We start from the raw sequence: 17,655 nt of genomic DNA, 5'->3' as shown, positions 1-17,655 counted from the left end.
TTTTGTGTTATTTTGTATCAGATAACTATGAATAACTGGCTTTATCCCTTTTAGTTTGGGAGGGCGGGTGAGCCCCTTTCTGTGATGATGATGTGAGGTAGTAGTGTCACTATGTCGAACTGTATAGTCCTTTCTCCCTCTCTTTGTTGCTTGTGTAACCCTATGCTACTTTGTGAAACATTGTTTTGGTAGGTACCCAGGAATTATGTGTATGGCTCTTTTACATTCTAATAGAGAGCTTGAATGGGATGTAAAAATGAAGGTTCTTGGAACTGAAAGAGCTGTGAAAGAATCTCTCCTTGAGTCAGTAATTGTCAACGATGATGTCTTCCATTTTGTAGAAGAGTAAACTTAGATGTTAGGAAAAGATTCTGCTCTTTTGAGGACCAGGGACAAAAGAAAAAGAGATTGGTGAAACAATAATGAGTGACTTTACTGCTTCAGCGCTTTCTCAGTTAACACTTTTCAGCTTAGGTGTGTACCTGCCCTGTTACCCTTATTAGATTAAATGTCTAAAGAAAAGGAATAAATGGGGAAATGAATGGAAAAGAGGCTGCTTTTTGAATCTTCTTTGTTTTCTTTTGGGGCTTCCCTGGTGGCTCAGAGGTTAAAGTGTCTGCCTGCAATGCGGGAGACCTGGGTTCTATCCCTGGGTCGGGAATATCCCCTGGAGAAGGAAATGGCAACCCACTCCAGTATTCTTGCCTGGAGAATCCCATGGATAGAGGAAACTGGTGGGCTACAGTCCATGGGGTTGCAAAGAGTCAGACACGGCTGAGCGACTTCACTTTCACTTTCACTTTTGTTTCTTTTAGGTAGTAAATGTCAGGAGCTGTTGGAGTATAGTACAGGCTAAACTTTCTCAGAAACTGTTAGTATTCAGGATAATGAATGTTTATTTCTCTTATAAAGTAATACAGAGGAAAACTCTTCAGGTGTGTAAGTGGCTTTGGCTTAATATTTGTGGTTTTCGTACATCGAACATGGTTTCTAGGTTGAACATGGATGATTTCACCAGCCGAGGGCAAAGGAGAAAGAATGATGGGAGTGCACAATCATTCTTTTGAGAGCCGAGCCTCATATGGATGTGGCATATATCGGTTTGATTCATGTTTTAATGGATCTGTATGTAATCATTGGAACATACATAGCCGGGAGAGGAAGGCTGGGAAATGTAGTATCTGGCTGGACAACCATTCATTCAGCTAAAGTTAGAAAATTTTATAAAAGAAGGAAAGAAATGGATATTAGAGAAGTTAGCATTTTCTGCTACTAAAGGAAGCTGGAGAAATGGTCTCTGATTCATAATTTGATATTGAAAACTGACTCTCTGTTTTAAGACTTAAATCCAGTTATAACTCTCTGTAGCTTCCTTTGAAGGGCTTCCCTGATTGTTCAGTGGGTAAAGAGTCTACCCTGTAATGCAGGAGACACAAGAAACATGGGTTTGATCCGTGGGTTGGGAAGATCCCCTGGAGGAGGGCCTGGTAACCCACGCCAGTATTCTTGCTGAGAGAATCCCATGGACTGAGGAGGCTGGTGGACTGCAGTCCAAAGCTTCGCAGAGAGTCAGATGTGCCTGACTGTAAATACACATGCACACGCACACACATCTTCCTTTGAAATGAAATTTTGAGAGCTTTACAGTCATGATTCCTGACTGAAGTTCTAGTTACTATGAATATCTTATTAGGTAGAATTCTTTCTCTTTCTACTTGCCTCTGAAAACATTAAATCATGATGAGTTTTGTAAGAACTCAATGTAATATCTTTGAATCTTGCCAGTTAACTTACTTTAAAAGGATGAAAGACTGTAGGTAAACTGAGTGACTGTTTGAACTGCTTCTTTTAGCTTCAAAGTTGAGTTTATGTTTGAATTATCCAGATACTATTTTTCTTCCTTTATAACTATATAAGTAAACTATACTTTTTTCAAGATAGAAAATGTCATTTTTGAGGGCTTTGTAATATATACAGGTAAAAAAAATTGTGGCCATAAATTCTTTGCTTTCAGGTAAAACTTAACTGGTAAGTAATAAGTAAGTAAGGAGAAGGCAATGGCACCCCACTCCAGTACTCTTGCCTGGAAAATCCCATGGACAGAGGAGCCTGGTAGGGTGCAGTCCATGGGGTCTTGAAGAGTCGGACATGACTGAGCGACTTCACTTTCACTTTTCACTTTCATGCATTGGAGAAGGAAATGGCAACCCAGTCCAGTGTTCTTGCCTGGAGAATCCCAGGGACGGGGGAATCTGGTGGGCTTCCGTCTATGGGGTCACACAGAGTTGGACACGACTGCAGTGACTTAGCAGCAGCAGCAGCAATAAGTAAGTAAGTCAAAGTAGTTGTTTACAGATGATAAATATAACAATAGATACTCGTGTGAGGCACAAAAAGTGGGATTCTGTTAGATGGAGGTCAAGGAAACCTTAGAAGAATTGTATTTTAAAGGAAGAATTAGAAGGATATTCTTAGTAAAGGGTATTCAAAATCTCAGAGGTGGGAAAGTAGTATGTTTAGGAGAATATACTCACAATGTGCCTAATAAAGGATATTGTTATCCTGAGCTAGGAGTCTCTAATTTCTCTTTTTACTTTGCTCTACTTTGTATCTCTTTTAAAGGCTTTTATTCCTTTCAACTTTTATGTTTATAATTATTTCTGTAGAACTTTATAAGCGTCCTGCAGTGAGGAATTTTATCTTATTGATGTATTTGACAAGTGTCACATTTTAAAGACAGACCACTTTTAATTAGGTATAAGACTTTTATTAAAATTATAAAGTTGCTTTCCACAATACCTACCTTATTATTCACTAAATATTTGCTTATTGAAAGAACAGAACCTTTTTGTTTTAGGTGCCAAATAAAAAGGAGGTAAGGGGGCGAAGAAGGTATTTTAACTCCTTTCATTTAACTCATGATAATCCACAGATGTCAGAACGTTTCAGAGAATAATTAACCTTGATGTTTCAAACCCACTGGATCAATTGTCAAAAGATTTGACAGACACTTTGCATCTGGGAAATTATAAATAGTGAAATAACTGGGGAAAAAAAAAATCTTCAGTTTCATTCATTAAGAAATAGAAAAAATTTAAAAAACACTTTTGCTTACCTATTAGTTAGTTCTTAAAATATAAATCTGAAGGACAGATGTATGCAAATTAATAAGAGCTTGATGAAAAGGTAGAATGACTTAATTTTGTGTTGTTTGTGTGATGTTTTCTTCCCCCTAAAACTTAAGTGATATAATAGTTGGAAGATTAAAAATACCAAGCAAATTAAGAAGAAAAAGCAAGGAATTTTCCTAAAACCATTTAATAATATAGTGAAATGGAACGTATAGTAATTTTGTCTTGGAGTCTGGCCAGCTAGTGTCTCAGAGCAGTATTTCTTACACATAAAATGGTAATACCACCTACCAGGTAGGCTTATTTTGAGGATTAAATGAGATTAGTTATATAAAATGCTTAGCAATTGTTGCTGACATACTTTTCAGATTTGACTTCAATCAGTTGATGAATCTTTTAGGAAGACATGAATATTTACTAAGAGGCAACCATGAGCAGCTTTAGAGAGCCCGTGGAAACAGTGTCAGATTTTATTTGGGGGGGGGGCTCCAAAATCACTGCAGATGGTGAGTGCAGCCATGAAATTAAAAAACGCTTACTCCTTGGAAGGAAAGTTACGACCAACCTAGATAGCATATTCAAAAGCAAGACATTACTTTGCTAACAAAGGTCTATCTAGTCAAGGCTGTGATTTTTCCAGTAGTCATGTATGGATGTGAAAGTTGGACTATGAAGAAAGCTGAGCACCGAAGAATTGATGCTTTTGAACTGTGGTGTTGGAGAAGACTCTTGAGAGTCCCTTGGACTGCAAGGAGATCCAACCAGTTCATTCTAAAGGAAATCAGTCCTGGGTGTTCTTTGGAAGGAATGATGCTAAAGCTGCAATTCCAGTACTTTGGCCACCTCATGCGAAGAGTTGACTCTTTGGAAAAGACTCTGTTGCTGGGAGGGATTGGGGAGGAGAAGGGGACGATAGAGGATGAGATGGCTGGATGGCATCCACCGACTCGATGGACATGAGTTTGAGTGAATTCCAGGAGTTGGCGATGAACAGGGAGGCCTGGTGTGCTGTGATTCATGGGGTCGCAAAGAGTCGGACATGACTGAGCAACTGAACTGAACTGAACTGAACTGAAGTACAAGGAGGTATATAGAAAATGACAGTATTCTTGATTACTACAGTTAGAACTTTAAATGTGTTTAAAAAACAACTTAAAAGAGTAAGTTTGATAATACCACTCCCTAGTAGGAAAAATATGCATTCAGAAAAGTAGTTTATTTGCAAAGGTGTGTGAGAGAGTCCAGATTTAGGACTTATTCATTAAATTAAAACAAAAACAGAAAACACCACTAGAATATTTAAAGAATAAAAATCTTTCAGGGATATTGAATTCACCAGCCTCATGATGAAAAAGCAGCCATTTTCTCACATTAGTTATTTATCTTCAAGGTTTATCATAATTCTTCAGGCTATTGTCATTGTCAAAGTTAGAAATGAAGTCATTTATTTCCGGGGCTAGGTCCATACAGAATTAGCCTGTTTTCTTTTTGTAATTTTAGGGTGCAGTGTGATCCCTCACCACTTATATACCTTGCTGGACATGCTGATTTAAAATTGAGGCAAAACAAAGTGTCAGGTTTTCTTCCATAACACTTCCTGTGACCAAGTTTCTACTCCATAAGGCATAGACTTGACCATATAAGTTTGTTTAATGATTTTTTGATTCTTTATTTTATTTTGATGTTTTATTTAACTATTTTATTGATCTAACGAAGTACCGTTAAGTATAGAAGGGCTTCCTTTTATCTGCTTAACAAAACTATATATGTTTGATATGAATTAACTTGTCTAGTTTTATGAAGTATAATAATTTACTTATTTATCTGCTTGATTACAAGATTAGGAGCTAAGAGCCATCTAATTTATTTCAGTGAGTTTTCACCTGGAGTACTTAAAGCTGTACTGTGTCATGGTTCTTTAAGATTCCCACATTTTTCCTTGTCTGTCAACAAGTGATATTCTTTATTCCTCTGAGCTGGGAATCCATTAAGTTATAAAAGACATACTATAATGATTTCCTGTGAAGACCTACAAGGTATCATTTCTACGGTTGAGGTACAGTCCTTGTTCCCTGTCATAGTTAATTAAAAGAGATTTGTTTTTAAATATCACCTGTCTCTGTGGTCATGGTTACAAATTTGATTTATCCAGTTTTATCCTGGAAGGAAGGAAAACAAATTCTTATTGAAACTATGTATGTGAATTCATATAAAGTAGAGAGACTCAGTTATGCTACTTTATACAAGATTTAATCATTCTTCCAAGTAGTTTTTAAATATGGCCAATCAGTATATTTAGTATTTTTCTATAGAATTGTGCTTAAAATAACCTGATGGTTTATTAACTTACAACCTATATTAAGATCTTTCATAGACTATTTTTTTCTCCTGAATTCTGAGGGTATTGGATCAAGAGACTATTTAAATAATCATTTCTACAAAGTATATCTTAAATTAAGAGTTAAAGATAGATTAAGAAGATAGTGCTTTTCTTATATGACCATTAAAAATAAAATGTTAACTGCAATTAGTTAACTACAGTGTAAACTAAATTAAACTTTAGTCCTAGGTAATTCTTACTCTCCGTTCTAGGGTTAAGTAATCTACTTACATAAATTTGTCTACATTGAACTAATAGAATTGTGGAAATCCTGACTCATTTTCTTGATACAGTTATGACAGAAGTTGATCATGAAGATAACTTTATACTAGGGTGTGTGTATCCATGAATCTCATCTGTATAAAAGTTGAGATGTAGTCCAGTCTAACTCTGGGCAACCCTACAGACTGTAGCCTGCCAGGCTCCTCTGTCCATGGGATTCTCCAGGCAAGAATACTGAAGTGTGTCACCATTCCCTTTTCCAGGGGATCTTCCCCATCCAGGGACCGAACCCACTTCTCTTGTGTCTCCTGCATTGGCAGGTGGGTTCTTTACCACTAGTGTCACCTGGGAAGCCTGATGGTACAATTGGTACAGTTCTTTACTAAGGACTTTTTGATGTTTGTTAAAAAGACACTCCCCCTCCCCTACCCATCCAGCTTCAGTGGCAGGAAGGATCATGATTCATTTTTGTTTCTTAATTCTCATTGCTCTGGGCTGCCTACTCACTTTCTATATCTGGTACACTACTTTCATCCTTAAAATTTTATTCACCATTGTGGGGATTTCTCTCACCCCTGTTATGTGTAGGTCTTTTGTTTTCTGTGTGCTGTATCTTTTTATTGATTTACTCTGTCATTAGGAGGAGTGGACCATATTCTCTAGTAGCTTTTTGAGAAAGCGTCTATGGGCAATATGTTTCTTGAGACCATGTGTGTCTGAAAATTGTCATTTTATATTTTTAATGCTTGATTGATAGTTTGGCTAGGTATACAAGGCTAGGTTGGAAATCATTTTATTTTAGAATTCTAAAGGCACTCCATTATCTTCTTGCTTCTGTTACCACTGAGAAATCTGAGGCCATTCTTATTTTTGATTTTTTTCCCTCAATGGAAGCATTTAGAATCTGTTATTACTTTCCAGGTGTTCTGAAATTTCACTTTAATTCCTTGATATTGATCTATTTATTATTGTGTCCTGGAATTCATCAGTCCCTTTCAGTTTAGCAGCTGTTGTCTTTCAATACTGGAATTTTTCTTAAATGATTTTACTAGTGATATCTTCTGCTATTCTATCATTCCAAGGTGAATTTTCAGGTAGATACTCACATTTTCTTTTCTCTCTTGTTTACAACTTGGTCTTTTTGCTCAGGTAGATTTTTTTTTTATCATGAGGTCCTTCTGTTGAGTTTTTCTTTTTATCATGTTCTTAATTTCTGTTGTTTATTCCTTGCCTGTAGTTTATTCTTGACACATGAATGCAGCATCTTTTAATATATGTGGATATTAATTTATTTTTGAAGTGTTCTCCCTGTGTAGTCTCTGGCTATGTGTTTTGTTTTTTGTTTGTTTGTCTTCCATATTAGAGTTTTCCTAGTTGTCTTTCTCTTCCTTGCCTGACTGTATAATATATTGTGGCAGAATAAAAAGTTGATTAGAATATCTAAATTTGTCAATTTTAGACTTCATTATGGGCTGGTCTGGATGGGCTGTGTTTGGAGAGTTCCCAAGACCTAAGGTCTTGTGTCCTGTGCTTGTTAAATACCCTTAGAAAGTAGTCTTTCATTTTCATACATGGAGAGTAAGGATGTTATTGCCAGCATTCTGGAAGATACATGGAGGAAGAGGATTGGGTTGTCTTCAGTGAGCACTCAATCCCTCTCTTTTTCGTATGCTACTCTCAGTTTTTAAAAAAAAGTTTTTATTTTATGTTGGGGTATAGCTGATTAACAATGGTGTGATAGTTTCAGGTGGATAGCAAAGGGACTCAACCATATACATACATGTATTCATTCTCCCCCAAACTCCACTTCCATCTAGGCTGCCACATAACATGGGCTGTGCTGTGGTTAAGCTCAGTCATGCTTGACTCTTTGCGACCCTATGTACTGTTACCCGCCAGGCTCCTCTGTCCATGGGGATTTTCCAGGTAAGAATACTAGAGTGGGTTGCCATGCTCTCCACCAGGGGATTTTCCCAACCCAAGGATTGAGCCCAGGTCTCCTGCCTTGCGGACAGATTCTTCACCGTCTGAGCCACCAGAGAAGCCCAAGAATACCAGAGTGGGTAGACTGTCTCTTCTACAGGGAATCTTCCTGACCCAGGAATTGAACTGGGGTCTCCTGCTTTGCAGGCAGATTCTTTACTAGATGAGTTACTAGTCTCCTTTTAAACTGTGGATGTTGTTTTCAGATCTTTACTAGGATTGGGGAGAGCAGGTATTCAGTAGAATGTGGGAAGGACATCTAGAGATTTCACTGCTTCACAAACAGCTTTCACTAGTATTCTTGTTTTTAGTCATGCCATCTTACTATTTGCCTCCTTCACCTCAATTTCCAAAGTACTTAGTTATTCTGGTTTCTACGTCTTTTGAAGTTTCTGCCATGTAAATCAAACTGGTTCCTAACTTATTCCTTATGCAACTTAGAATGTAGTGTTTTGGGAACTGCTTAGTTAGTTACCAGTGATTCTGCTTATTTTCCAGTTCCCAGAAATCTTTGTAGCTATTGTCCCTCTTACTTTTCTCTTTGTTCTTGAGAATTCATGCCTTCAAAAAATACCTCCAATGTAGGTTAATGGGATTTGAGTGAGTGAAGTTAGGTGTTTTCAGTTTACCATCTTAATAACCATCTAATGTTACTTTTAATGTTGATAGTAACCTGTGTAATTAAAGTGTATTAACTAAATTAATAAAAATGTATTTTATACTTAATACAGTGAAGCCATTTGTTTAGGTTCCATGGAAGTTTCAACATTCTACATATGCAGAGTTTTCTAATAGTATGATATGTGATACATTGAAAGTATAGTAGTTGACTAAAGTTAATTCTCTTATGGTTCTTTTTCATTACTACTTGTGTGACCCCTGGCAAATGATTATATTCTCTAGTCATAAAATGTTTGAGATTATAGTACCATTATTTTACATGGTCATAGTAAGAGTGAAATGAGAGTGCTAGTTTTACTTAGGAAAAGGGTAAAACATTGAGTAGTCATGGAGATGTTTACCTTACATTAGGAATGCCTTCCAAATGTGTTTGCTTTCGCAAATTAACATTAATTGGGTTTATTAAGACTCCCTCTACCTAAAACAAGTTGATTATAATCTCTGACATTATATAATCAAGCTGTACTCTTTCTTAGTAGTATTGAAATTTTTGAAAGTAGATAATATGATTATATTTGTAATTTTCTGTAGACTTTTTTTTTTCCAGAATTCAGCTATTCTACGCACATGTTATCTCCTGTATAGTGCCTATTAAAAAAAAACACTTTAAAAACTGAAAAATGCTCCACAAAAGATATTTTTTCCACCTTGGATTTTGAGGTGCAGAGTTTTTTAAGTTAACAGTTAAAAACTTAGCTGACATATTCTCCTTCCTAGAGAATAAGAGTTAAGATCCTAAAAATGAAGGTTCTTAAAGATGTAAAATTTTCAGAGATTTTTGTGAAAGAAATGAAAACACAGGGAATTACCCTGGATATGTTTGAGTGCCTTCTGGTTTGTAGTCTGTGGGAACTTGAGTAGAATTTGTATCCTGCTGTTGTGTGTAAAGTTGTGTAAGTCTTTTAATTATGTTAAATTGGTTCATAGTGCTTGTCAGGTCTACTATATCCTACTTTTCTGTCTATTCTATTAATTTTTGAGAGTTTCATATTGAAACTCCAGCTAAAAATCTTCATTTACTTAAAATAATTGTAATATATAATGGAACTGTATACAACTTATGTTCTGTATTTTCCAAGTCTCTTGTAAATGTCTTATAGTACTTTCATAATTTAAAAAACAAGAAAAGAGAAAGACAGGTACCATAAGATCGCACTTATATATGGGCTTTGACATTTGACACAGATGAACATATCTACAAAACAAACAGACACATAGACATTGAGAACAGACTTGTGGTCGCCAAGGGAGTAGGGTGGGGTAGGGGAGGGATTGGGAGTTTGGGGTTAGTAGATGCAGACTGTGTGTTATATAGGGAATGGATAAACAACAAGGTCCTACTGTGTAGCACAGGAAACTGTATTCAGTATCCTGTGAAAAACCATAATGGAAGAGAATATGAAAAGTTATATATGTGTATGACAGTCACTTTGCTGTACAGTAGAAATTAACACAATGCTGTCAATCAACTATACTTCAATAAAATTCATTTTTAAAAAATTAAAAAACACAAGGAATTAATCCCAACTCACCAAATATGGAGCAAATAAAAACTGTGTTTCACACTATGGAAGTGGGTGGAAAATGAATTAGGTTCTGATTTCTGTCCTGTAAGGACTCATATGTAAAGATGTCAATGACAAAAGATGCTGAGTATGTTGGTACGTATAAAAGATCTTGAGAGAGCCAAGTACACCTGGTTTGGGGTTTGTGCATAATAAGGGGAAAGGAGAGCAAAAAAAGGATTGTCAGTGATAAGATAATTTAGGTTGAATTACGAACAGGATTTATTGGGTAAACCAGCATAGTTTTTTTGGGATAAGGAGTGAAACTGGCAATGACACCAGTTCTCTGAGTAGCAGCCTAACCATTATTCTAAGTTGTTTACGTGTTGAACAGAAACAGAACCCATGTGGGAAGGGATGGACAAAGCTCAAGTAGGCATAGGCTGAATGTAGACTAGAATATATTTTAGCTATTAGCACTTTCATGAAGTTATTTAATCTCTGAGCCTGTTTCCTCAATCACAAATTGGAGAAAAACCTACTTTGTAGGCTTAGTGTGAGAATTACTTTAAACAATGTATAAAAAACTTACATGAAATCTTGATTTATGTTAATATACTTTTCTACTCCTTGTCTTCTAAAGCCCCTTGCATGTAGACAATCAATATATTTATTGATTCGACTCAAAGTGTCTTGGGATAATAGAATACAAATAAATTGGTGGTAAATTGGTTGTAGTGGCTGGAGGAGGATTGGTATAAGGAGCGAACTCAGATTATGTTTCTTATTTTGAAATCTAAATTAGGTGAAAAGGTAGCTCTTAAAGGCAATAAGAGCTATTGGGAAGATCCCCTACAGGAGGGCATGGCAACCTGCTCCAGTGTTCTTAACCTGGAGAATCCCTATGGACAGAGGAGTCTGGCAGGCTGCATACAGTCCCGGGGATCGCAAAGAGTGGGACACAAGATCGCAAAGAGTGGGACACAAGTAAGCGACTAAGCACAAATAGCCAATAGCCAGCAGCTTAGCTTGCCCTGGAAAGCTTAGATTGAGAAAAAAGTACTTAGTATTTCCATTGGAAAGGTATTTGGCAAGACATAGGAGGTTTAAGGAGTGCGGGGGAGCACCCTACACTTGAAGGTATGTTACATAATGTAAATCTTTGTAGAACAAGCTTCCAAAAGAATCTGCTGCTTGAATATCAACTGCTGTTCATCAGGCAGCTCAAAATGTTTTGGTTGTTTGTTTCGCCATTAACCTTAGCCACATTCTGGTGCTACAGTAATGTCTGTCCTGTTAGAATCTTTCCCAGTTTACCAATTTCTTGCTTTTAACAAATAGATCTGAGCCACCCTCAGAGAATCCATTATATTTTTGAAGAATTAATGTGGCTTGGATCAAGTATTAATATCGACTTTTCTTCCCCTAATGCACTACTTAAAGCAGTTTACATTGTCTGACTAATCTCATGGAGGATAAATAAGGACTTTTAAAAAGCAGAATGTTTGTTTTTAACCTTTATTATGGTCAATTTCAAATGTATACAGAAATAGAATGAAATAATGAGCTCCATGTGCCTATCACTCAGCTTACGCAATCATTAGTTTTGGGGGCCAATCTCCTTTTGGCTAATCCCTACCACACCCTTAGCAAGTTTTCATAAATACCTACCTTTAGTGGTGGGTAGAGACAAGAGAGCACAAGGCAGCTAAATTTAGGAAGGTAAACCAAGTAAGGGAAAAGGAAGATGGATTTCCTAGCTGATGTGAGTTATCAAGCAAACAGGTTCTTTCTGTGCTTTTGTCCTTTTTCTTTTAATGGTTGGTTATGAGATGGCTGGATGGCATCACTGACTTGATGGGTGTGAGTCTGAGTGAACGCCGGGAGTTGGTGATGGACAGGGAGGCCTGGCGTGCTGCGATTCATGGGGTCGCAAAGAGTCGAACACGACTGAGCGACTGAACTGGACTGGAATGCTAAAAACGAATTCTTGTTGTTAATACACCCACTTTCAGACTGAATTTTACCCTTTTGTTCTTCCTATTTGTTTTTTCTCCTGAGGGTGTCTACATTCTTTATTTTTATTTGCTTTTCACCCATGTCAAAATGTTGAGAGGTCTGTGCCAGGGCATGAGATTAAATTTGCCCTGGGACCAACCACTCACCTGGAGATGTCTTTGTGACCATCTGGTCTACAGACTAGAAGAATTTTTTTTTACCTTTATTGCAGGTTATGCAAAATAAGCTTTGTTGCCATTTTAGCTGTAAAGTCTCTAGTCCTCCCCAGTACTTATTTAAAATTATTGTCAAGAGTCAAAAATCTGATTGCAAGGTTTAACCATTGGCTAGATTTGAGCACTTTGGAGCTTAGATTCTATGGGAAAATCTTTAACTAGCTTTCTATAAGTTGAAATTGATTATTAGGATTTAAAAAACGTAATTTTCTAGAAATTATAAAAATTGGCACTCTTTTCATGTAAAAAGTACTATAAAAGAGTTAAAAAAAAAAGACCTTGAGCAGAGTTTGACTTCTTTTTTTTTTTTTTTTCTGGACTGAAATGGAGGCTTTCTTTCAAGCGAATTCCCTGATGTTTGCTGTGTGTGATTTGGCTCTATCTCTGTAACTGCTAATATGTGGCATGGACTTTCAGCTGTTTGGGATCAGGATGTCCCCAAACTCTGTATTGCAAGTCGGGATCCGCAGGCATTATGTTACACAACTGGCTTGCTGCCTTCTGTTCTCTGTGTTCTGAGTAGCTGCATTGTTTGTTGCATTAGCTGTTGTTAGTGTTCACTTTCCTGCAGGCTGACATAGTGGGAGGGGCTTTGTTTGATACATAGCTGAGTTTCCACTGTGTGAGTTCTTGAGTGCACACTGCAGCCATCTTAATTACACTTTAGTGCAACTGAGACAGTGCAGCTGTCTCAAAATGGCTGCTAACCTAGTCTTTGTAACTGCTTAGGCAGCCACTATGCCACTAAGGAGACCTGTCACTTGCATCAGGACCAGAGGTAAGAACCAATTACTCTTTATCTCTGAACATTTTAATTAAAAAATATTTGCATTTTACTAAGTTTATATAGGAAGGTGAACTTAGAGCTTGCTTGTTAAGAAGTTGAAATGTTTGCTGATAGAACCTATAAGCTTCTTTTATGGAAACAGTACATAGCATAGTGAGGTCAAAGGTTAAATTCCTGTAATTTCTCACCATCTTATGTTCTGTCATTACCAGAACATTTGATCACCACAGTAGTGCTTTTCTGGCTCTGATTAACTTCATGTTCCCTTTATGTTGGAAAATTCAGTGTGCTTGTTATTTATTTGTAGAAACAAAGAACAGTATATTATCTCACATTTTTTCTTAAAAGAAGCCATAAATAAGTCTTGTTTTGCACGAAAATTGTGATTTTTCTAAGTTTGTATGTGTGTATCTGTTTTGGAGGTATTGTTTGGTTGCTTTCTGGGAAGAATGTTAATTTTCTGGATATAAATCACAGTTACAAAAATTTAAAAAAATTTTTAGCACTGTTACTTTTTTTGTACTGTGCATTCCAGTTCTTTATTATTATGCTGCCTCCTCCCGGCCACCCAGTTCTTTCACAGTTTTGATGGAGCTAACTTTTTATCATATTTTTTGCTTAAATTGACATTCAGATTCAGATTTTGAATTTAGAAATAGCTCACATTTTCTAGGTCTGGATACCCTTTTTCTTTGTACCTAATATATTCTTATGCAACAGGACTGAAGTAAGCCTCAGTTTTTTAGTTAATTAAGTGATATTATGTGTGTCCAGTTTAACTTAGTTAAAATCTGTACTATACTTAAACTAAGACTCAGTAACTTTGTTAATTTAGTTTCAAAATTTTCAAAAAGCTTTTTTAACGTTGTTCTGAAGTAGAAAACTTTATTGAGATATTGTAAGTCGGTAGTGACCCAGAAAGTAGGAGAATTAAATTTTTGTTACTGTATTATTTCAGATAGCAGAACAGTTATTTATAATTAAAGCACTGATACTTAAATTGCAGTACATAAATTTTTTTTCCTAAATGATATAGTGCATCCCTCTATCTTTATTATTAAGAGTATTATGAATATATCCCTGACTAATATGACATAGAACAGTAAGTTTTGAACTTTCTAAATACAGCAGCTTCTAAAAAATAGCAACTTTTTGCACCTTAAATTGTTATGAAGAATCCTAGCATATAAAAGGGATATATGAATGGTGTATTTATTGTGTAAGTATTTTATAATGTAGACTTATGACATTTACTTATTATAAACTTAATAAAATGAGATCAATTAGGCTGTTATGATAAAAATGAAAGTTTGAAACCAGATCATGTATGACAGTTATGGTCTTTAGGATCTAGGTCACCTATTTGTAGACATCTAGGTGCTAAGGGACTGTGGAATTCAGCTTGAAAAGTATTCTAGAACATATATCCTTCATTTCTTTTCTGATATACAAATTTTCATGAAAGTAGTGTGTAAGACTTATATTTGCATGATTTAACAGTTTAAAATTGCTGCCTTGCCCTGAAATTGTTTTTTCTTGTTCTTATTTTTAAACTTTTTTAGCAACATTATTGTTTTTCCTAGCTTAATCAGTATTTATTCAGTGGCCTAAAATGTATTTGGGATCATTAGCTCAATATTATCAACAGCTGCAGTATGTTCGTTTTATGTATTAATTTCTTTGTAAAGTTATTAGGACTTATTTTGTGTGCCGTAATAAATTCTCATAATCTGAACATTTCTTTTTGTAAATGTACATATGAGCTTGCCTGTGAAAAAGTAAAAGAACTATGAATCCAGTATGTGTGACAAATCCAATAGATGTGAGCGATTCTATTCCATTGTGCATTTCATTTCAGTAAGGTTTTGCCCTAGAGTATGAAATAGTAAAGTGAATGTGCTATGACTCTAATCATCCTTATTTTTTTGGCTTCTTATAGTACAAACCGCTCACTGTATTTCAAAAATTGCATATGATGTAAACCAGCTACTTGGTTTTATATTCTTTATTGCTGGAGAGAAACTGACTAGGTTGAAATTATTGATCAATTCCTGTTAACCTTCAGAGTAGGGCCTCAAGGAAAGTTTAATGATCCATTCTTCTTGCCTTCTATTGTGGACTATAAAATTTACATCCACTTTACCCTCCACAAGATGAATCCACTGATTATTACTTAGACAAGAGGAAATACCAATACACTGTGGTTACTCATTTCTGATTCTTTCAGTGCCATATTGTACTTTTGCAGCTATGAACATAAGCAACTATAAACATAAACTTGACCTCACTGGGATTATTACTTTTAGGATTGGTGACAGTTTTTAAATTTTCTATGCTGAATTCCATGTTAGCTATTATGCTCAATAATTGAGGGCATAATAAATCTGGGTGCTGGGTAATTAACGTGTTACATTATTAGTTTGTCACTTTTTGCCCTCCTCATTTGTTTATCCCTTTTCACAAGCCATTTTGCTAGCATAAATCTTCGAGAGAAATGTTGAGTTAGCAGAAAGAACATTGACCAAGAGTTCAAACCTATATTTGAATTATACTTTTGCTACCTTTTTCTTATATTGGCTAACTTACATTTTCTGACTCTCATTTCCTTATCTATGAAATGGAAGAAAAAAATCCTATCTATTTGGCAAGGATATGTTGGCGATTTACATAATGTTTTTGAATAATACCAGAAAATACTCCACAAATATCTAGCATACTAATTTTCCTGTAGTACTTGAATGCTCCTCAGTTTCTTTTCTCAGATGTCATATACTATATCAAATACAGTTGGATCAGGGAAAGTGTTATGTTTAGAAAGAATGGGAAATTTCTCATAGAACTCATGCTCAGAAGTGGTAACTAACACCATTATATCCACCTGGTAATTGATATGTTCATATTTGTACTCCTGGGTCCTCTCTGTTGAATAAATTAGCCTTCCTTTGCTGTATGTGGGTAGTGGCAGATGTATTTATTAAGTCAAGCCAATATAGAATGTTGTCATTGCAGAAATTATAGAGTAGGAGAATGTTTCGGTTCCAGTCTGGCTGAGTAGTCCGCACATGCGGTGAGAAAATAACTTTTTCTAAAGAGATAACTTGAATTCAGGGCCTAAGAGTTTTATGTTTCAGTACAGATGAGAGTCCTTACAGTATGTATAGCTCTGTTTCAGTGACCACAAACTGGCAGCGAGCAGACTTCTTTAATGTTTTAACCACTGCTGTATTTCTCTAATACTTAAAGTTGCCAGATTTTACACAAAAATCTGCATGTCTCATCTTTTAGAAAACAGAATATTGGGTAGTGCTAGAAATGTATTTTGCTTGAGAAAAATAATCTACAGTTGAGTACATAGTCTCCTTCAGATAAGGCCTCCTCCTCACAGCTGGTCTTCTTCATTGATTCACATTACCTTCTGGGCTCCTGTGAGCTGTTCCTTTTAAATCCCTATCCTGCTTACTTCACAGATTGTTGGCAGCCGTTAATATCTAAAATACAGCTTCTCATCTAGAAGAAAGTAAACATAAGTAAGATCTAACCTACTTCATGTGGTAGGAGAGATAGCATATGTAAAATCAGCTTACTGTTTAGAAGATACGACACATTTGTCTTGTCCTGGATTTTATATTAGAGTACCATGGTTACTGATTGAAGGAGATCCACTGACATAAGCAAAAAGTGACATTCATTTGAAAGTTAAGTGGTTAAAAAAATACAAACTAGGAACATGTTCCTCAAAGTCTTTTAATGTGATAATAAATTCTCTTTACATGTTATCACTGTATTAAATCTATTACTATATTTATTTGTTATATCATTATTGATGTTTTTAATGATGATATTGAATAAAAAATGTTAAATTATATTCACAATGTGCAATTTACTGAACAGGTAAATGGAATGAACTTTATAAAAGAGTTTTGCTTAAATTGATTAAGAAATACTACTACTAACTCACTTCAGTCATGTCTGACTCTCTGCGACCCCATAGACGGCAGCCCACCAGGCTCCCCCGTCCCTGGGATTCTCCAGGCAAGAACACTGGAGTGGGTTGCCATTTCCTTTTCCAGTAAGAAATATTAACACTTAAAATGAATAAGTTCCTAATAGAAAGTTCTCTTCACTGTACTAGACTAGATAATTTCATAGGCCATTATATATACTTGTTTTTGTTAATATTTCACTTCCATGTATAAAAGATTTACCATCTCAGCTATGTGAAAACTTCCTTGATGACCCATGAAACATGGTAGTGTATAATTGTGATCTGATGTGAATTTGAATTCCACATTTTCCAGTGTAAGCCAGCTTCTTAGTGTTCATGTAATGCCATGACATTGGTAACTGCAGTGATGTGCTAGAAGAATGTTACTCATTTTTAGAAAGTGAGTTTCAAGTTAGAGAGAATGCTTTAGGGAAAGTTGAAAATCCAGTTAACTTGCACAGGAAACATTGATTGACTCCCTAGTTTTCCCACTTCTTACACTCCTGAAAGAGAAAGTCATTTGGAAGAAAGAATAAAGTTTATTCACATAAGGGATTTTTAATAAATTGCTCAGGTTAGAACTTTCACTGAGTGTTCTCTATTAGTAATTTGTAAGTCTGTTATTGGACATTAATGTGTAAGTATGGAAATAATGAAAATAGTGCTTACTCAATAAATCTTTGAGTTTAATGAGAAGGAGGAGTTTAACACCAGAAAAAAAGTCTAGAGTTGCTTCTGCATCTGAGG

This window comes from Budorcas taxicolor, chromosome 5 (assembly GCF_023091745.1).
Source record: "Budorcas taxicolor isolate Tak-1 chromosome 5, Takin1.1, whole genome shotgun sequence".
In the NCBI taxonomy this organism is placed as follows: domain Eukaryota; kingdom Metazoa; phylum Chordata; class Mammalia; order Artiodactyla; family Bovidae; genus Budorcas; species Budorcas taxicolor.
This window is presented reverse-complemented; position numbering follows the sequence as displayed.